The sequence below is a fragment of the Pongo abelii genome, chromosome 5 (assembly GCF_028885655.2).
Source record: "Pongo abelii isolate AG06213 chromosome 5, NHGRI_mPonAbe1-v2.0_pri, whole genome shotgun sequence".
Classification (NCBI taxonomy): Eukaryota; Metazoa; Chordata; class Mammalia; order Primates; family Hominidae; genus Pongo; species Pongo abelii.
The window spans coordinates 131,020,467-131,043,148 of record NC_071990.2 but is presented as its reverse complement, the minus strand read 5'-3'; the positions used below and the strand labels follow the sequence as shown (position 1 = coordinate 131,043,148).

The 22,682-nt window shown below is 38.4% G+C and overlaps 1 long non-coding RNA gene across 6 annotated transcripts in view; it reads left to right on the top strand.

The window, feature by feature from the left end:
- LOC129060063 (uncharacterized) overlaps window positions 1-22,682 on the top strand; it is a 68,233-nt gene that overhangs the window by 8,672 nt on the left and 36,879 nt on the right. For 2 of the 6 annotated variants that reach the window (XR_010140341.1, XR_010140343.1), the window contains exons 1-4: window positions 1,693-2,021; window positions 8,047-8,144; window positions 14,060-14,155; window positions 15,219-15,417. This is a non-coding gene — a long non-coding RNA (uncharacterized LOC129060063). Of the gene's footprint in view, window positions 1-1,692; window positions 2,022-8,046; window positions 8,145-11,067; window positions 11,250-14,059; window positions 14,156-15,218; window positions 15,418-22,682 lie in introns of those variants that run through there. The other 4 variants (XR_010140342.1, XR_008526426.2, XR_010140345.1 and 1 more) reach the window with 3 other exon arrangements.

Below are 22,682 nucleotides of genomic sequence, written 5' to 3'. Positions count from 1 at the left end.
CATTTTCATAATATTGCATCTTTGGCAACCAAATGTCGCTGTGGTGATTTCGTTTCTCCCTGTTTCCCTGTTACTAACATCCAGGGCCCAAAGTTCCCTCTGAGCTCGCTGTCATCTCTTACTTCTATTAGCAAGAGCTGTGGAAAGACCTATTTTCTCAACCTAAGAAGTGCAGAGGGCAGCTTCTTATCCTGTTGTGCTTAGGTCAATGTTTTATCGGTTTTTAAATACCTTGTTTTAGATATAATCAATACCTTATTTCCTTTTAAGCAGTAGCTCTGTAATTTTGTATTATGAATAGATAACACAGAGTTACAATGCCAGTAGCCAGCACCGTTTATGTACGCAACATGGTGATTTATGTGTATTCTTACTGAATCATTGCAAAAGCTAAGTGAGGCTGATAATAATATGATCTTCATTTGACAGAGAGGAAACTAAGACTCAATACAATAGCAAGCCTCTGTCACCTTGACTACTGCATCATTCTCCCAAGTGGTCTTTTCACATATCCTCTTGCTCTTCACTCTTTTCCCACATTATTGCAAGAGTGATATGTTTCAAAATGTATATCTTATTAGGCCACTTTCCTATGTAAGCCCTGTCAGTGGTTTCCAATTTCCCTTAGAACCAAGTCCAAAATCCTTTATGTGGCTTAGGAGAATTGCCGTGTTTCACCCTAGACCAAGTTCTCACTCTTGTCTCTTAGCTCTTTGATCAAAACTTCTCTAACCCAAATCTACTGGTTTTCTTTCTATCTTCAGTAGGTGCCTAAATATAAATTGTATTATCTGTCTCCCAAGTTATTTGAATAAAGCTTGAACCCCACTTTGGCTATTCCTTATTGTGCCTGCTCCACTGGCAAATATAGTTTTGTAGTAGTTTCATTCACATCTGTTCAGCTGTTGTAGTTTTAGCTGTTTCTCATATTCAACCTGGTAGGTTGAATATTATCCTTCCACCCAAAAGATGTTCAAGTCCTAAGTCCTGGGACTTGTGAATGTTATTTTATATGGCAAAAGGGATTTTACAGGTGTGAATAAATTAAGGATCTTGAGACGGGAAAGTTATCCTGGATTATCTGTGTGGGCCTGGTGTAATCACAAGTCTAATGGCTCTCATAATGGCCCTACTAATGGCCCTAATCACTTCAACCTTTTACTGCTTCTTTAAGATACTTTAAGAGGGAGGCAGGAGATCAGAGCAAGAGTAGTAGGAAATATGACAACAGAAGCAAGAAGGTGGAGTGATAAGAAGGGACTGTAAGCCAAGGCGCACAGGGAATCTCTAGGACTGAAAAAGGCAAAGAAACAGAGACCTGAAGTCCCCAGAAGGAAGACATCCTGCTGAAAACCTTATTTTAGACTTCCAATCTTCAGAATTGCAGGAGGATAAATTTGTCTTGTTTTATGACACAAAATTACTTGTCACTTGTTAGAATAGCAATAGGAAACAAATACATCCCATGACCCAACTTTCAAGATTCTAGAAAACTGAGAGACTGAAGTCATTTATTTAACAAATATCTTTCAAGTGCCAGGTACTCTACCTGAGACATTGCCCTTGTGGTTTTATTTTTGAATACAGAAAGACAGAAAAAAAAAATAAAGATCTTATTGGAGTCATTAGTACTATACATTTAGAGAAGACAAAAAAAAAAGAATAAGAAGAAGATATGATGGATCTGTAGTGCCAGGGAGGGGAATTGCAATTTTAAATAGGATGGTCAGTGCAGTCCTCCTCCAGAAAGTGAGCAATGTGAAGGAGTTAGCTATATGGATCTCTTAGGGCATTCACCAGGCAGATAAAAACACTAGTACAGAGGTCATAAGAAGGGAATGTGCCTGGATATTCACAGAACAGTAAAAAGGCCAGTGTGGCTGAGGCAGGGTGAGCTGGGGTAGAAGAATAGGATAATGAGGTCATAGAGGTACCAGTAGAACCAGCTCTTGTCAGGCTCTCCCTGGAGTACTATGGGTTACCACCGAAGGGTTTTGAGCAGAGCCATGACATATACTGATGTAAGTTTCAAAAGGCTATTGTGTATCCTAGGCAATAGATGTTGGTGGCTATGACGAAAATGGTAGCTGTAGCATCAGTGAGAAGTGGTTAGATTGGTATTTGTTTTGAAGAGTAGGGCTAATAAGATTTCCTGATAGAATGAGTGTGGAAATGTGACTCTAAAGTGTTTGGTCTAACCCACTGGAAAATGGAGTACCCATTAACTAAGATGGAGAAAACTGTGGGTACAGAGAGCACAGATCAGGAGTTCAATTTGAGACGTGTTTGACATTTAAGTAGAAGCATTGAGTGGCAGTCAGAAATCAAAGTCTGTCCATCAAGAGCGGGGTCTGCGCTGGAGATATATATTTGGGGGTTGACAACAAATAGATGGCAAACTGATAAGGCAAACGAAAGGACAGGGATGGACAAAGGCTTTCCCATAGGATTAGAGTGGAGGAGGTGAGGGGTGATTGGGAAATATGTTAAAAATGATTGCAAAGTAAGTAGGAAAAATATAGTTTACCTTAGAAAATTATCTATGTCTACATATGAGAAGACATTAATTCTCCATGAGAGATTAAATCACATTTACATCAAATCTTTTTGTTATTTCTCTAGTCAACACTAACAAATGCCACAGGAGCTTATTTTAAGATCAAGATTTGTATTTCTCTTCTTAAACTCCCAAGGGTAACAATTCCATTTTCCAGAGCCCTGAAAATCTCTACACATTGTCTTTGAAAATATACATTCTATAAGATGTGAGAGACCAGTATGGTGACTTGAAGCAGGGATGATAATTTTGTGGTTTGGGGAATGAAATTCATGCGCTGATCCAAACTGCACATTTTGTAGCTTCCCCCTCATCTGATGGGTGGTTCTACTCTGTTATTTTGCTGGAATTGGATGATAGCACTTACCATATGTTTGGCACTTTATATTTTCTGAAATCCTTTCAAATATACTTTCATTTATCCCTCACAATAGTCTTAGGAAGAAGATAATGTCATTCTCATTTATAGATGAGGAAACAGACTCAAAGAGGCAAAGCAATTTACCCAAGGTCATTAAGCAAATTTTGAATTTGACTCAAACACAGGGCTCCCAGTTCTTTCCCTGCTTCTTTTAGGTACTCGAGAGTCTTTCAATTGATTACTTGTTTTAAAAAAATGTCAGCTCAAGGTAAGAGAGGGGGTAGAGAATATTTTCTGGGCTTGTTAGACATTCTAGCCATTACAAAGCTCTGTAAGGTTGTATAAAATGTAACATAAAGAAAATAATTGTAAATAGTATACTCTTTGGCAATTTCTTTCTTATTTGTTGTGTGCTTGCCTCCCACAGATTAGTTGGAACCTAGGGCATAACTGTTTCTTGATTGTTCCAAAGCTGCCTTGAGATTGGTTGAACCTGGAAAGTCATGCCATGGCCATTGAAGAAGACAATTTGGGTGCCCTGGCTGGCTGACATGGCATGGGGCTTGCTTGGTTATTTGTTGCCATGAATGAGACTTTGGCTTTAGAAGCATCAAGTGTGGACCACCTGAGAGCACTGAAAAAATAGGGGGGGATTTTGGGGAGCAAAAGATCCAGGAGAGAATAAGCTGGTCCTGATTGCTGAGTCCCCACTATGTGGAAGGCATCAGAGGATGACTGCAGACAGTAGTTGGAAAATGAAAACAATGTTTTTTTAAATAAGGTATACATATAGGTGGAGATGAAACAATATCCCCTAAATGGCAGCAGGAGTAGCAGATTTAACTAGATGCTTCCATGGGAAAAAAATGGCGATGTCAGAAGTTTAGTAATGTGTGACAGGAATAACCCATTAAAGAGAGTAGTCTGGGAGAAATGGGCTGGTGGAGAGGGGAACATTCGGAAAGCCCACCTTCCACCCCCAAATATGGAGAGTTTTGTGCAAGGTCTACATGTTTTAAAAGAATACTGTTTATTTAATATAATCACATATACCCAATCTAAATAAAATAGGATATTCTCAAAAGCATTAGTATGAGCACTTCATTACCCTTTTAGTAACTGGGGAGCATATACCTATTTTACTAATTTTTCCCACGTTTCTATATGGCTGAAGAAAGTTGGAAACTAGTATTCACTTAGGATAAGTTGGAAGATATTGAAAGGAGATAATGGTGACAATATGTTTTATAAAAGTTTTATTCTGTTATATAGAATAGGAAACTAAATCTTAAAGAGGAAAATTAATTGTATAAGAAACTTTAGATTAACATTTAGAAGAGAATGAAGAGAAAGGGATTTTACCTTTATTAAATTCTTACGTATTAGTTACTTTACATTTTAGTTTAATCCTGGCAATCAAGTTGTAAGATACTATGCTCTCATTGACACACAGGGAAATTCAAAATTAAAGACGTTCAGGTCATGTAGCTGTCTAGTTGTAGGTTGAAACCAGTTCTGACAAATGCCAAAATTCGTCTTTCTTTTCATTCTGAGAGAAGACATAAAACTCTGTTTAAAAATTCTACATTACCCTTGTTGTTTATTTATTAAACTACTTAAGGAACATATTTCAAAGAGGTCAAAAAAAAAGGTGCTGTGATTCTCTGTCAAGGGAAGCTGTTACCTGTAGGAGTCATCTCTTGCCACTATTTAACTAATCCCAGGCTGTTTCCACCTGTTTGTAGTTGCAATAAGTATAAATCGTTAAGCATGTATATGAGGGACTAAAATAGGTTCACTAGGAAGAACTCATGCTAAATAAATCTCATTTTCTTCTCTTTTTAAACTAGGATTAGTGGATTAAGAGACTGTCCTAGAAATAGCATTAAATTAGGCAAATATTTGACTACATCTTTCTTGTTTCCACTATAAAATTGTAAAATGTGAATTCAATTATAGTGTGCTTAAGCAACCTTACCCAAACAGTTTTGATTGGTGATTGTTTTGAAAACTAGAGAGAAGCCTCACGCAGGCTGACATAGCTCAAGTCAACAGTTTTTTTTCTTTCTTTTTGTACTGGAAAAGACTGAACAACATTTTTTGTTGATGTTGTTCACAAGTTGAGTGAAGAAAAAAATAAGCTTATCAAATCAACAAAGTGTAGACGACAGTTTATGAGAGACAAGGTCAAGTGAAAGATTATTACAGGAGTTTTAGCAGGCTTGCTTTTGGACTGAGGCTTGCTGAAATCATAGATGTACACAGGCAGATTAGGAGAGATGGAGGCTAGAACTTGGGATGAAGCCAGGACTTAGGGGACGTGATCCAGCTGTAAGGCCACTCTTAGAAAAGGGAGACCTGCAGTCCAGATACCTGTCCGAAAGGATACTGTGAACCTCAGCTCGATTGAGGAGCTATCAATATCTACGGTAGTCCAATCTGGTGGGCAGAACAGAGCCAGTGAAATTTTCATATAGAAGGTGATAGAATGAAGTTGAGATGCCAAGTGTTCTACCTAGTTAGAACATGACCCTGGCCAATAGCTAAACATAAAGAAAATCAGGTCAAGCACTTATACAGAGGTGGCTAGCAATCAGAAAACTAAGGTCAAACCCAGTAATGCAAATGCTGATTTCAGGAGGGCTTGTGGGGAAAGTGCTTCTGTCCAATGGGTCCTACTTAGGGGACTATGGCAAATCCTGTGGGATATGAGGTTTCAAGGATGGGCTGAGTAATGCGTAGTTTACCAAGAGCTGCTAAGGGTAGAATAGCCCAAGCCCAGGACTTTACCTGTGGTTGAGGAAGAATTACTGTTTAGGTAAAATTGGCCTGCAAACTTGGTGTGTTTAGCCTTCAATGTCAAAAGCTATACAGAAACAATGAAGATGAACTTCAAGAAAATTACGAAGTTGTTTATTAGGATCTTTAAAAAATTGTGAGTGCACAGGCTTGGTGCAGCTCTCTGGGCAAAAGTTTCTGTGAATTGAAAAAATTGTTCTTTAGTTGAACACACATTTAGTATACTCTACATGAAGCAATACATTTGGGAAAAAGGCAATTATTTGAAATTCTGTCAACTAAATTTAGGGAGAGTCAAGGAAGAGAAGACCTAGCCTGCATTTTCAAATTATCCTGAGGAATTGTATTAAGTTCTGCTAAGTATATTTTAAGAGGACTCGTGATAATCTAATTTTTATTCAGAGCATGAGGACCAGGATGATGAGAAATATGGACATGATGTCACATGAAACATGGTTGAAAATAACCCAGAAGGAAGGAATGGGGCTACTTAGAGTAGGTATGATAGTAGTCTTCAGAGATTTAAAAAGGTAGGTGGAGTAGGGTAGGGAGGTAGACAAAGATTAAACATATGGAGTAGAAAACTCCAAACGACTGATAGTAGTTAGAGCAGCCGCCACTCTTGGGGGCCTGCTGCTCCCTCAACCACCAAGCACAGAAATAAAGGACAATCTTGAGTTCCTTCAAGGAAAGTTTCAGCACCTGCCTAGCCTTAAGAAGGAAATAGGCAACCTGATAAGCAAGCAAGTAATAATAACTTAAGAAAATAGCCAAGGAAGTTAGAGTCACAAGATGTTTGTTTTTCTATAGAAACTAAAGATAACATCTTAACATATGTCCTTGAGTTGTTTTTCAGAAACCTAGACCCCGACAAATAGACAATGCCATCTGCTGGCACATAGACCTCAGATAAGGGGGAACTGAGGACTGAACTCCAACAGCGGTTGTATGTTCTAAATTTCTTCCTGAGAGGCCTGGAGAAAGTCATTCCCACAGGCCAGACCCTAACATTCATTTCTGCTGACCCCAAGTTTTTAGACAAAGTTTCTCTTCTTTAACCAACAGCGATTCAGAGAATCTTTGAATCTCCCTATGACCTGTAAGCCTCCACTTCAAGATATCCCGCCTTTTTAGGCCAAATCAGTGTATAACCTCCATGTATTGATTCATGATTTTGCCTTTAACTTCTGCTTTCCTTAAATGTACCCCTGCCTTTAAAAACCCTTGCTTGTAAATCACCAGGGAGGTTGAGTCTTAAGCATGAGCTTCCTGATTCTCCTTTTTTGGTGTCCTGCAAGTAAACACCCTCCTTTCTCTTGCTGTAAAACCTCTCTGTGGATGTTTGGCTTTAGTGCACTGTATTGCACTGAGTGAGTAGACCTAGCTTTGATTCAGTGACAGTAGAAATTCAGTAGATATTTGTTATATTAAATAAGGAATATCTTTCTAACAATAAAGATTCCAATATTGAGTGGACTGTCCGGGAGCAGTATTCAAATAGAGGTGAGATGACCATCTTTCTGGAAGCCCCATAGCATTCTCTCGTTGTGTGGACTCTTTGTTGCAAAAGCAAATAACTCAGATCTCTGGCAAAATATTGCCCCAATATTTAGCTTTGCTTTTGTGGCAGAGATCTGCACTAAATCTTTAGCAATCATACTGTGTTAGATTATTACTCTAATGTGTTATATCCCACTTTACAGAGATGCCATAACTCATTCCGAAGTAATTATAGCTTGTGATTATTGTGGAGAACACTCACTTGGGAATTAGAAGATGGCTGACTCCCAGTTATTAGCTTGGTGATATTGAACAAGTCATTCTATCTCTTTGAGTCTTATTTTATCAGCTGTAAAATGAGGATAATAAGCCTATGTCAGTGAGTCAACCACTTCAACAAACATTTCCTGGGCAATCACTGAGCGCCAGGCCCTTTGCTAGCATTTGGGGATGCAAAGCACTCTCTGCCCTCAAGGACTTCAGTGTCTGGTAGGATTGTTGTAAAGAGTAAGTGTGTTGAATGAGATGCATATAACAACACTGTGCACACAGAAAGCCACTATATAAATGTAATATAGTATTATTTGTGTCAGTGAGTAGTCATTAAGCACTGAATGTGATAGACCCTGTACAGAACATATTAAACCATTGTACCAGAGCTATAGTCTTACTTTACTTTTCATCTTTCTTCAGCTACGTGTATGTGTTTCTAAGTATAACTTCTTGGAAAAAAAGGAAATTCTTAGAAGCAATTAAAGTATCACACCCATGCTATACCCTTTGATTCATTAGCTTGCTCTATTTTTCTGTTATTTTGAAATTACCCAAGCTGAAGCAGAAAAACTGCCAGGAAAATGTCACAGCCACCCCTTACTGAACAGCAGAAACACCAGCAAAACACCAACTGCAACATGGTGTATTTTGAAGGTAGACCAAATAGCATTTTCTGATAATTTGGATATAAACTGTGAAAGAAATATATAAGACTCAAGGATGGTTCCAAATATTTTGGCTTAAGAGACTGAAAATATACATTTACCATCATTTATGACAGGTAAGCCTTTAGGGAGAAAAAGCTCAGAATGAGATAATAAAGATTGTAAATTTCAGTTTTGGGATATATTTGAGATGTCTATTTAACTTCCAAATGGAGATGCTAGTTAGGCAACTAAAGTGTGTGAAGCTGAAGTTCAGGAGAGAGGTTTGGGTTGGAGATGTAAATTTGAGGGCAGTCAGCATCTTTAAAGGCAGGAAGCTGGGTGTGATCACCAAAAGAATGAGTGTGGATCAAATAATGCCTAACAAAAGGTTAGGTAACAAAAGCAAAAATAGACAAATGGGATGAGATCAAATTAAAAATTCTTCTGCACAGCAAAGGAAACAACAGAGTGAAAAGACAACCTTTGGAATGGGAGAAAATATCTGCAAATGATATATCTGAAATGGGATTAATATACTAAATGTATAAAGAACTCAGACAGCACAATAGCAAGAAAATAAATAACCACACTTAAAAATGGACAAAAACCCTGAATAGTAAAGGAAAAGAAACATATTTTCCTTACTCACCACAAGGTACATGATTGTGGCTCCTATAACAGAAGACAGATTAATTTAAAAATTACAAATTTATTTAAAATAAGTTTTATGTGACTTGGGAGCCTTTGGAAATAAACTCCCAAAGAAACAGAGAATGTGTATTTTTATGCTAAATTTGATGAAAAAGCAGATAGCTACAGAGAAGTATAATTGGATAAAAGGGGTATGATCTAATGGTAATAAACTAGGAGAAACTTAACAAGGCCTGTTTGTTCAGATTCTTCACTGTTTCTTGTATGTCTTCAGAGATAAGAACATTCCTTTTCTCTGTGTATAGGATGGGCGCCTCTGGAATGAAGGCCTTATTCAGGGCATGAGGGTGGGAGACAGTCAGAGAGACCTTCCTGCTTCTGCTGTTTTCTCAAATTGTAACTGTAATAGGTTCATTGCTTAATGCACAGTGAGTAAATATACCGGGACACCAGGGGTTGCAACAGAAAAAAAGTTTAATAATTGTAGGGCAGCTTAACAACAAGAAACCTCAAATCTACCTTCCCAAGAGGTTTGAGGGTAGGGGTTTTAAGGGGTCTGGATGGGGAATGGGCTGAAGTGTGGGGATTGCCAGTTGGTCAAGAAGTGAGATGTGAAATCATCGGACAGGGTGATGTAGAAACTGCATTCTTGTGCTGAGTCAGTTCCCTTGTAAGGGGAGTCTTCAGACTGGTTAGCATCAGCCATTCTGCTGGAATTAAGGACTTAAAAATACCTTAAGCAATTCTTGGCTGAGTGCAGTGGCTCATGCCTGTAATCTCAGCCCTCTAGGAGGTTGAGGCAGGATCACTTGAGGTCAGGAGTTCGAGACCAACCTGGCTAACATGGCGAAACCCCGTCTCTACTAAAAAATACAAAAATTAGCCGGCCATGGGTGGCATGCCTCTGTAATCCCTGCTACTCAGAAGGCTGATACAAGAGAATGGCTTGAACCCAGGAGGTGGAGGTTGCAGTGAGCCAAGATCGTGCCACTGCACTCCAGCTTGGACAGGAGAGCAAGACTCCATCTCAATAAAAAATAAAAAATAAAATAAAAACAAAAAATACCTTAGGCAATTATTGAGTACAAAAGGTTTTATAATTTTATATCACAAATCTTATCTACAGGAACAATGCAGAAGCCGAGTCAGCATGCTCTATGTAGTTTCTTAGTCAGCAGCTGTAAGAAAGTGGATCTAGGTGCACCAATGCACCCTGATTAATGCCTAACTATAATTTTGCTGAAATCTTGGCTTATAATTCTCATCAGCCTTGTAAGGGTGGTTTCAAAATGCCGACATGTCATATTTTGAGGTAGCATGTCCTGAACCCCATCAATAGACATCTTTCAAAAGAAGACATACAAATGGCCAGCAGATATAGAAGAAATTTTCAACATGACTAATCATCAGAGAGATACAAATTAAAACCACAGTGAGCTGTCACCTTACAGCTGTTAGAATGACTGTTATCAAATAGACAAAAGATAACAAGTGTGGGTGAGGATGTGGAGGAGAGGGAACCCTTGCACGCTGTTGGTGGGAAGCACACAGTCATTATGGAAACTGGTATTGAGGTTTCTCAAAAAATTAAAAATAGAACTACCATGTGATCCAGCAATCCCATTACTGGGCATATATCCAAAGGAAATAAGATCAGTATGTTGAACAGACACCTGCACTCACATGTTCATTGCAGCACAATTCACAATAGCCAAGATAAAGATATGGAATCACCCCAAGTGTCCATCAGTGGATGAGTGGATAAAGAAAATGTGGGATATATACACAGTGGAATACTATACAGCCTTACAAACAGAAAATTCTGCCATTTGTGACAACATGGATGAACCTAAAGAACATTATTTTAAGTGAAATAAGCCAAGAATGAAATGACAAATACAACATGATCTCACATATATGTAGAAATTCAAAAAGTTAAAATGTTTAACTCGTAGTAGCAGAGGGTCGAATGGTGGTTACCAGGGGTTGGCAGGGAAGGGATTGGGGAGATGTTTGTCAAAGTTTACAAAATTTTGGTTAGACAGGAGGAACAAGTTCAAGAAATCTATTGTACAAAAATAACAATGTATTATATGCTTGAAAATTGATAAGAAAGATTTTACCATCACAAATATGTGAGATAATACATATGTTAATTAGGTTGATTTAGCCATTCCACTACATATATATATGTATGTTTTCAAACATCTTGTACACCATAAATATCTACATTTTTTTCAATTTTTTAAAATTAATAACTTTTTCTTAAAAAGTTTGAATCTAAAAGAGATAAGGGCCAAAAACAGAACAGAGCACGCCAGATTTTCAGAAGTCAAGAAAGAGAAGAAAAGGAAATGAGGAGACAGGAGGAAGACCCAGCAATGTATTAGATAACAAGGACTGACCAAGTACATCAACCTATCAGATGCAACTCATCTAACTTATCAAATGTTATTAACAAGTAAGAGGAGGGCTGAAAATCAATCATTGAATTTAGCAACATAAAGATCATTGGGAATTTTGACAATAGCAGATTTAATATCATGGTAGGGAACAAAAAGCTAGGTTCAAGAGGGTTTAAGAGAGACTGAGAGGAGAAGAATTGGAGAAAATATGTGAAAATGCTTTCAGAGAGTTTTGCTTGTAAAGATTAGAGACATGGTCTAACAGCTGACGGGGGAAGTGGGGTTTTTTTTCTTTGTTTTTTTTAATCACAGGAGTAATAACAGAATATTTTATTGTTTTTGGAAATAACCCAGTAAAGGAGAAATTGATGTTTAAAATGAGGGGATAATTGCTAGAGAGAGATTCTTCAGTAGATGAGAAGGAATGGGATGTAGTTCACAAAACAAGGAAGTGGCTTTAGAGAGGAACACGGAGAGTTCCTCTCTAGGTAAATGGATAATTTACAGATAGGTACTAGGAGGGAAGTCAAAGATTGTGGGTATAGACCATGGCAAGTGGGTAGATGGTGGTAGGAATCTGGAAAGTTAATTTCTGGATGCTTCTGTTTAATCATTGGAATAGGAATCAAGATAATGAGTTGAGAGTGAGGAGAGGAGATGTGCTGGAGGCTTAAGGAGTGAGGAGAAGGTGTGAATGAAATGACAAATACAACATGATCTTACATATATGTAGAAATTCAAAAAGTTAAAATGTTTAACTCATAGCAGCAGAGGGTCGAATGGTGGTTACTAGGGGTTGGCAGGGAAAGGACTGGGGAGATGGAGGGAGTAGGAGGATAAAAGGCCTAGGAAAGCATAATGTGATTGCAAGGTGCGATCAAAGGCCTGTTTCAGGTTTCTGGTAGGGTGACACACTGTCCCAGTTTGCTTGGAATTCATGGGTTTTCTGGGATTTAGACTTTCAGTGCTAAAAATGGAATAGTCCTGGGCAAACCAGGATGGTTGGTCATACTAGTTTTTAGTCAGGAATTGAGAGAATTTAATGTTTTTTTTCTTCTGCTGCCATGAACAGCTGCAGGAGTGCAGGGTTAAATTAGGCACAGAGAGAGAGAGAGAGAGAGTGAGAGACGGGGGCGGATGGGGGTGGGGGAAGAGAGAGAGAGAGAGAATTTGACCAGGGTTGTAGTTTTGCCAAAGAACATACCAAACAATTTGATCCAACCATTTCACTTCTGGGTATATATCCAGAAGAATTAAAAGAAGAGTCTCAAACAGATACTTGTACACTTGCATTTAGAGAAGCATTATTCAAATAGCCAAAGATGAGGCATTACAAATGTCCATTGACAGATGAACGGATAAACAAAATGTGGTGTATACATACAATGGAATATTATTCAGCCTTAAAAAGAAAGGAAATTCTGATACATAGATGAACCTTGAGGACAATATGTTAAGTGAAATAAGCCAGTCACAAATGGATGCATTCTGTATGGTTCCACTTATATGAGATACCTAGAGTAGTTAAATTCATAGAGACAGAAATTAGATGATAGTTGCCAGGGGCTGAAGGTATTTGTTGTTTAAGGGGTACAGAGTTTCAGATTTGCAAGATGAAAAGAGTTCTGGAGATGGATAATGGTTATGGTTGCACAACAATGTGAATGTACTTAATACTACCGAATTATACACTTAAAAATGTTAATCATAAATTTTATGTTACATATATTTTGTCAAAAAATTTTAAAAAGCATAAAAAACATAAGACCACAAACAAAGCGCAAGGGGGCAAAGGATTTGGAAGGAATTATGCAATGAAATGATCTGAGCAATTTGGTTATGTATGACTTCTATGCAGGAGTTTGTTTTAGTTTTAGTTTTGGTGATAATAGGGAGAAAAAGATCAGGATTTGGGTTCTGGACATATAAAATTTGAGGTTCCTATTAGACATACAAGTAGATATTTTGAAAAGGCATTTGGATATGTGGGGTAGGAAACTGAGAGGGAGGTCTGGGTTTGAGATAAACGTTTGGAATGTAACAAGCACTGTAACTCACAGTTACAGGGCCTTAGGCTTTCAGAGATGTTGGTGGGGTTTGAGAGGCTTCATTGGATCTTTATCTGTGGCTCAAAATTAGTTTTTAAAATTATTATCAAAATGATGCCTTTCAGACCATTTTACTTTTTAACAAATTAATGGCTTAAAAAAATAGCAGTCCTCTGCACCACTCGTCCCACTCTCCACATTTATCTTTGTTAAGTTCTTTTTCTAGCATTTTCTGTATTTTGACTTCTCTACTCCTCAGCATCCAAAGTCTTGTTTCTGCTATCTGACTAGGGTCGGCCAGGATTAATATCATGGTGTCATTCATCTCTATATATGCTGATTACTTCCAGAGGCCAAGGCCATCCTCATCTTTAGCACTCGAATCCACACGACACTCTGCACATCCCCTATACGGGCCCCATTCAGCTCTCACCCTTTTCCACCCCCTAAAACCCTTCTGCTACTATACCCTCTGAGATTCATAGTGCTTCAAGAGAAAAATCCTCTATGTCTTTCACCTCTGAGACTAATTGAAGAGGTGAACAGACCATAATGTATATCAAAATGAAACTTGCAAAGCCAAGCACTACCTAGGCTGAGCCTCAGTACAATATTTATGCAGGTTTTGGGAACTGGGTTTTATGTCATATTCTTAAATGAATGGGTTTCAGATATAAAATGAATAGCTCTATACCCTTTGCAGCATGCTTGTGAAATGGAATCTGGTCACGTATTTCTGTTATTGGACAAAAGTCTATTGTTTGTTTCATATTTTATGCTCAGATGCTAATTTTTCAAATGAATCTTTCTTTTTGTAGGTGAGATTAAAGTTACCTACACCTAGAGAAATAATTGGAGTGCATGTCTATTTGGGCCAAGAGGATAAAGGCCAGTAGAGGAATCAGATCAAAGAAGTAAGTGTAGTGTATATTTCAGCATCTCTAACTTTCACTTACAGTGCATTTCTTTTATTTATAATCATCATGGGAAGTAAATTTGTCACTACTCTGGTCATGCACTGGAAAATTATATAATGAACACCGATTTTCTGTGTGCCACGGTTGAGACAGATTATAGTGTCAAACCAGGCCATCGTGGCTCTGATCCTGTCCAATGCAATTCAGAAATTCTCAACTGACCTTCATATTATGAACAAATTTCTGCTGTTTCTCAGCATGATTTTCAGGAACTTTCACAGACTTGGCAGTTTGCAATATTGATCAAGTCAGAGTCTTATTCAAGTATCTGTTACAGAATATAAAGTTGGGAATTTTCTTAAAGGTCAAGGTGCAGGTTTTACTTTGGTACATTTCATGGAGAAATTAAGTGATTTTTCTTACTCATCCCCCCAAGATTTTGTCTAAGACAGGCACAGATTTGGGGAAATGGGGAGTGAGGGAAGTAGGAGAACTTTATGGGAAGAATATTCAATGGGGTTAAGCCATTGATGACCAAGCACAGAGAGCAGGGAGGGTGTTGTTAGGAAGATGGGTAAATGGAACAGAAATGCTCAGGGGAAAAGCAGCATTTCTTTCTGTGAAGCACTGAGAACCTTTCTCTCTTCTTCATCACTGAGGGGTTCTATCAGTCAGAGTCCAACAGGAGACAGAAATCACATAAAAATAGGGAAAGTTTAACATAAGTAATAGGGGATTTCAGTAATGAGGAATCAGCTAATAGAAGCATGGAGAATGTGAACAAGTAAAGAACAGTAGACATAGGGAGACACAACCCTGGGGCTGGAATAGAGCACCCAAGAAAAAGGCCGCTCCTCCAGGGCTGAGATGCCGACTGTGGAGGGGCATGGAGCAGTTCACTGTGGCACCGCTCTGGTGGGACTTGCTGGAAATCCTCCCCCTGGAGTTCGAGGGAAGCTGTCCTCATGAAGGTGCTGTGCCTCAGAACTCTACAGACTGTGGGGAGCTGGGGAAAATGTTTTAGGGGAGAAACCATGCTCACTAATACTCTATTATGAAGCTTCCTCGGGAAGTGTGCAGAGAACTGGAGTGGACCTTCTCCTAGGAAGCGGCCCAAAAGGAGAGTGCTGGAAAGCTGGCCGCAGTGAGGCGCTTCAGATCCCAAGGGTATGCTGGGGAAGCTGCCACAGGTGGGAGCACTTGCTGCTGGCCCCTAGGCACTGTTGAAACAACTGCACCCTCTGCAGGAGCCCAACAAGGTGAGTACAGCAGAACAAGAGAAAACACTCTTTCCTTCAGTGCTCCTCCACTGACAGAGCTGAACATTGGGCCAGCTGGTGATGGGAAGGTATTTACAGAATTCAGCTCCATGGAAAGAAAGGAGGATTTGGAGCTGAGAGGCAATAAATCAATAACATGTGCTGTGCTCTAGATGCCTCCCCACCACCTCTCATTTCCCAAATGCCCATGACCTTGCGCTCCTTGCTTTCTGGAGAAATTCTACTTAAACTAAAACATTTGCCGTATGGTGCCCTCTTTTGTGCTTAAAGCCTACTATGAGACTCAAAGTCTTTTAATGAAGCAAAAGACCTAGTGCACAGCATAACATGCCCTGCACGTAAAATAATTACAGCTCTGTGCCAGGTGTCATTACATTGGACAAGTTCTCGCAACAGTTCATAGAGATTGATCTGAGGCTCTGGTAGAGAACGGTAAGAAAGCAATTTAGAAAAGCAATAATAAAATGGATCGTGGCAACCCAAGTCTATTCACTGAGAATTACCTTAAATATATTTGCCATTTTAGTTTTCTGGAGTGTTTCCTTTGTAATCACATGAAACCCTAAGGAACTTTATTTTCTTTATCCAGGCTTTCAAATTACATCTGCAGAAGACAAGGCAAATAGTTATTTAGGTCAGCATAGTTTTCATCTGTATTTATTTTCCGTGTATATTACTTAATAAACAACATAAATGAAAAGGCACTTAGTCTTAACACAGAAAAACTGAAATCTGTCTTTTTAAATCTAATTCTAGTCAATTAAAATCAAACCAGAATTTATACTTCTTCACTATCTTGGGGCAGAGACTGAGACTTTGGTAGATTTGCTGATTTGTTGTTTGCTGAGCTAAAGATCTTTCCTCCAACACCCCGCTCCAACATACTCACATATTCATGAAACACAACAGCGATCCTGTACAAGAAATCACCATCCTGGGCAATCATTACCCTGACAAGAAATCAGCACATGCAGACGTTTGCTACCAAGGGAGGGCTGCACAGCTCAGGCACTGCTCAGCTAAGCCCCCTAGGAAAGACATTGCAGAGGCTTTGTCAGGGCTGCAGCTGACAGCTACATGGGAATTGGGATTCACTGACTTGCCCAGCCTCCTTGCTTTCTCTATTCCTGAAGAGGATGAAGAAGACAATCCAGAATCAAGGAAGAAGAAGCAATTTCCTCTTTGCTTAAGAGGGATTTTGGCTAGCATCTTTCAAACATGAAATAGGACCCATGAAGGAGCTTTTCAAAACAATCAGCATATAGTGAATCACAAATGCTAATCTTTAGCATTTTAAAGTATGATACATTTTCTGCTACATGTATTTTACAAACAAAAAACAAGAAACAAAGTGTAGGTAACAACAACAACGACAACAGCAAAAGGATTATGGTGATTGCCAAGCAGTTAATTATTTTGTTATTTTCTGGATTTTATGATATTTGTGGTGTTGTCAGCATTTTAATATCTATAATAATGTCTCATCGTAAATATTCACTTTATTGAAAGAACATATGGGTTAAGCACCACCAGAAAACCAAGAAACAGATTTTCCTTCTATGAATAAGTCAATAAAAAATGAAGATACAAAGAAGGGGAAATAGGGAATGTGGAAGGGAGCTTTTGGAGGCATGGCAGAAACATTAACACGAGTGAAGATCCCCCAAAAGAGAACTCTGATAGGTTTATAGACTTTTTTTCTTTAAGGGAGTTATATAAGGGGAAATACAATCAATTCTAGGGTTTAAATATACACACAGAGGACTTTACAGTTTTGAGAAAAAAATCACTTAATAAAAGAATCAAGTCTTTTATACCTGTTAGACTCATCATCTCTAGGGAGATCATTCATTTAACCAAGACTATAGTCAGAGATAGCCAATGGGATAACATGATATCCCTCAAGAGCTTTTGAGAGATTAGTAATATGATGCCATATCCCTTATCAAATAATATTTTGCTAGGAATTAGAGTATGCTGAGTTTTTAAAAGATCATTGTGCAAAAGAATTTGAAATTATTATTATGATTATTACTATTATTATTTAGCACAGAATGACAGAATGTTTCAGGGACTAATAATCAGCCAAATAACTCTTACAATTGCTTGTTACAAACATTCCCAGGCTGATAGTGGCCAAAACCCATTCTGATTGGACAGTTGTACAATAGACTACCGTATTTATGTTTCCCTAGACTTAAGCCTGAAACAGGAAGAATTTTCTGCCTTAGCAGCCACCTCTCCCCATCCTTAAGTCTTCTCTTCCGTAATTGTTTGCTTTCTCTAGCTACCTCTTAATTTTTGTTGTTTACTGAAGTCCCGCTGTGCTATCATTACATGTGCCATGAAACTTGATCACTTAGCAGAGTTGGTGATAGCATACCCTATACCAGGAGGGGGTACAGAATCAGAAATCTGTTGAATCAGCTTCTCCTACTGCATAAACTGCTCCTCCAAAGGGAGTTAGGCTCATTGGGAGCCTTTAATAATCCAGGCCACTGGGGTACCACTTCATAAATTACTATTTCTTTATGATAAGCTTTTCTCTTCAGTTGCAATTTCCTTGGCTGCTAGTGGTGGCTGCTTGCAATATCCAAAAAAAAAGTGAGAAAGTGGGGCAATGATAGGGAAATAATAGAAGCAGGATCCAGAGCTTGAAATAGTTTTAGAACAGCACTGCTGACTGTAAAACAGTCAGCTCTACTGAGTGGAGTAATGTTAGATGTTTTATCCATCCATCCATCTGTTCACCCAGATGGTAGAATAAATATTCCAAAAAAAACCTTGGATATTATGTGGGGAAAGTTGTAAGATTAAATGTAAAAGGGATACATATAATCCCTAAATTTAGGTGTAAAAAATTAATCATACAATTACAGAACGGAGGATTCCTATGTTGAGTACTTGTGTCCACGTGTGAAAAATAACAGGTGATTAAAAACATCAGCCAATAGCTGCAAGAAAACTCTGCAATCATGTAAACAGAATTAGAATGTCAATCTCAATTGTATAAGAGTTATTATTTTTTTAATGATGTTTGGCTCACATCAGGCCATTTGGTTCTGAACACCACATTCAAGAGGAGCATTGTACACTGGAATTTGCAAACTGAAACTGGAAGATAGAAGTTTATTTCTCTCTCCAGTCATAAAGCTGTTGGAAAGTGATACTGGGAGCTGCTAGTGACCATCTTTCCAGTTCTATGTGTGTTTGTGTTGGTGAGTGGTATCAACTTCTACCTCTATCCATAGAAAAATAACAATATTTATCCTCCTAAATCTGCTATTTCCTGAATGAGCAAATTATCTTACATCTGTTTTCAACAAGAGGATGGGATTTTAATACTAGTGCAGAGATGGTGTCAAAACTGCAGGCCCTATGTATGACAAAGTATCAGATCTGGGCTGTATTCATAAAGATAAACAGAAAAGTGCTCCATGGAGATGCCTTCATAAGCCAGGACACATGTAAGACTGTCATCATAATTAGCATACAATCAAAAGCTACAAAACACCAAGGCAGTCTACCACGCTGTGATTGTCTGCCCCTGTAATGATTGGAAGCATTCCAATGACTGGAATTACAGATAATAGAGCAACTTAGGATAAATTAAGATATCAGTATCTTTAAAATGTTTAGAATATATGAAGAATGAACTGAATAATAGATATTATTTTATGAAAATTATAGGAAGGCGTGAAAAAGAAAAAACAATTTCAGAGATTAAAAAAAGTCATTGAAGTGAAAAAGTCAATAGATGGGCTAAATGGTAGACTAACTTCATTGAAAAGAGAATTAATGAAATGCAAAATAGAATTTTGCAGAAAGAAATAAACAGGAAATATACAGAGACTGATTTACCGGATTTATAATGAAGTAATGATGCTTAAGCTCTAGGGCCCCTCAATTGCATAGACCCTTCAGCATATGCTCCTCCTAAGCAGTGTGTTTATACTGTTATATGTTGCTAAACAAATTTGCAAAGTGAGATTTTTAACTGCAATTGATGAAGACTGCAGAAATTTTTCATTCCGCTTGGCTTCTGTCATACTTTTCTTATGTTAGATAGCATTCAAGAGTCCATGCACATTTTTTGACCAATGATGACTTGTGGCACTAAAAAAAACTGTCAATAATAACCAAGCTAGAGGAGAGATTAAATATTTTTCATTCCCTCAATTGAAAAATATATTACATAATTATTGTCACAGGAAAATATGCACCCAAAAAAGAAGAAGAATAAAACTATTATGGAGGTATTCCAGTAGTTAATATACATATTACAATATTTTTCTGGAGTTTATTATGTTTGTAGAATTTGTTTGTTTTGTTTCAATTTACAATTTGATTTACTTTTCTCATTCTAAAGAAATATGTACTTCATATCTAATTTTCTACTCGTACTTTTGTATTCTTTCCCAGATCTTTTCTGGGAGTCTAAGTTTAAAGACTCCCAGATTGTCTAAACTGCAGGTCCCAAAAAACCTGGATCTGTCTCGGGAAGTATGAAAGACAGGTTGACACATGGAAGATAAAATGAGAAGCTCCAATTTAAGTTAACTAAGATTCAAATGAGAATAAAAAAATTTGGAACAGACAATATTTAAAGAGATATGTTAGAAAATTTTCTCAAATTGCAAGACTTAAATCTTAAGTTGAAAAAAGTACATTAAGTTCTGAATAGTGCAAAACCAAAATCTTCACCTAAATACATCGTAAGGAAATTACAGATTATCATAAACAAAGAGAAACTCTTAAAAACTACCAAAGAAAGAAAACCTATAAAGATACTAATCAAAATAAAAGTAGGCTTTTTATTAGCGTTAATTGATGTAGAAAGACAATGTAATCGTATCATCAAATGCTGAAGGAAAATGTCCACCTAGAATTTTATACCCAAAACAATCACTCAAGATTAAGAGCTGAACAAACATATTTTCTGACACAAACCAAGAAGTTCACCCTCACTAAATGAGTTATTTATCTAATTCCTGAGCAAAACAAAACAAAACAAAAAACAAAATAAGCCAGATGGAAGGCGTGGAATTCAAGAAAGGATAGTAAGCAAAAAAAGGAATTAAACCAAAATAAGTATTGTCCACAAAAACAAGCAAGCAAACAAACAAAAACCCAAAACCAAGAAACCCCAGCAACAACCAATTAATAATATAAGATTTGACACTCCCTGTGTCCTGAAGCACTCTCCTCTCTTAGCTTTCTTGGCATCACATTTTCCTAAAATCTCATTGCCTGCTCCTTCTCATTCTCCTTCATTGCCATCACCTTCAAGTTCAACCTCTGAATGTGGTAGTTCTGTTACTGGTAGAAGGTGTCCAGGTTCTTGGTGTTTTGAACAAAGAATTAGACAAAATGCATAAACCAACAAAAGAAAAACACAGATTTATTGAAACAGAAGTACACTCCACAGAGCAGGAGTGGGCTCCAGCAAGTGGCTCAAGACAGCCTGTTACAGAATTTTCTGGGGTTTAAATACCCTCTAGAAGTTTCCCATTGGTTACTTGGTTTACACCCTATGTAAATGAAGTAGTGGCCTGCAACCAGTCTGATAGGTTGTAGAAGGTGACCAATCAGAGGCTGAAGTGAAGTTACAACGTTACACATGAAGACTTGGCCTATGACCAGTCTGATTGGTTGCAGGAAGGGACCAATCAGAGGTACTTTAATTTTTCATCTGCAAGGCAGAAAAAAGGTCGGGGGGTGGGTTGCAAAGGGAGTAAGCCCTGATTCTTTTGTTACTTGGGTGTGCAAAGGTGAGGTTTTCCTTTTCATTCAGTTTTAAGTAGTCAGAGTGAATCAGCCTGGGTTCCCTGCCTCCAGACCCTGTTCTCCTGCCACAGTTTCTCAAACCTGGTCCTGGAACCGTCTGTTTTTCTCCCTCTCCCTAGAAGGTTAATATGGTTTGGCTCCATGTCCCCACCCAAATCTCACCTTGAATTATAATAATCCCCATGTGTCATGGGAGGGACCAGGTGGAGGTAATTGGATCATGGGGGCAGTTTCCCCCATGCTGTTTTCGTGATAATGAGTGAGTCTCGTGAGAATCTGATGGTTTTATAAGTGTCTGACATTTCCCCTGCTTGCACTCATTCTCTCTCCTGCTGCCCTGGAAAGAGGTGCCTTCAGCCATGATTATAAGTTTCCTGAGGCCTCCCCAGCGATAAGAAACTGTGAGTTGGCTGGACGCGGTGGCTCACGCCTGTAATCCCAGCACTTTGGGAGGCCGAGGCGGGTGGATCATGAGGTCAGGAGTTCAAGACCAGCCTGGCCAAGATGGTGAAACCCCGTCTCTACTAAAAATACAAAAGTTACAGCTCGCCTGTAATCCCAGCTACTCGGGATGCTGAGGCAGGAGAATCTCTTGAACCTGGGGGGTGGAGGTTGCAGCGAGCGAGATCGCGCCACTGCACTCCAGCCTGGGTAACACAGTGAGATTCCATCTCAAAAAAAAAAAAAAAAAATTAAAATTAATTAAAATTAAAAAAAAATTTAAAAAGAAACTGTGAGTCAATTAAATCTCCTTTATTTATAAATTACCCAGTCTCAGGTATTTCTTCATAGCAGCATGAGAATGGACTAATACAGAGGTCTTACTAATTCCCGTGAATTTTTGACCCCTCGCCTTCAAAATTCATATCTCTTGCCCAGGCCTATCCTTTGACTGTCAGATTCATACATTTGACTGCCTACCTGACACATTCGACATGATACTTCACACTTCAAATTCAAGATGTTTAAAAATAAACTAGTTCTTTCCCTCACCCATTGTAGACATCATTAGCCACCTATGCAACTCTCTGTTTATTCTGTATTTCTTGTTGGCAGAGTCCTGATTTTATTTTAATAGACTATTTTTTTTTAAAAGTAATTGTAGGTGCCGGGCATGGTGGTTCACACCTGTAATCCCAGCACTTTGTCAGGCCAAGGCAGGTGGATCACTTGAGGCCAGGAGTTGAGACTAGCCTGGCCAAGATGGTGGAACTCTGTCTCTACAAATAGTACAAAAATTAGTCAGGTGTGGTGGGACACACCTGTAGTTCCAACCACTAGGAAGGCTGAGGCACAAGAATCACTTGAACCCAGGAGGCAGAGGTTGCAGTGAGCCAAGATTGCATCACTGCACTCCAGCATGGGTGACGGAGTGGGACTCTGTCTCAAAAAAAATTGTAGGTTTACAGACAAATTGAGCAGAAACCATAAATTCCTCTCCACTGCCAACCCCTACA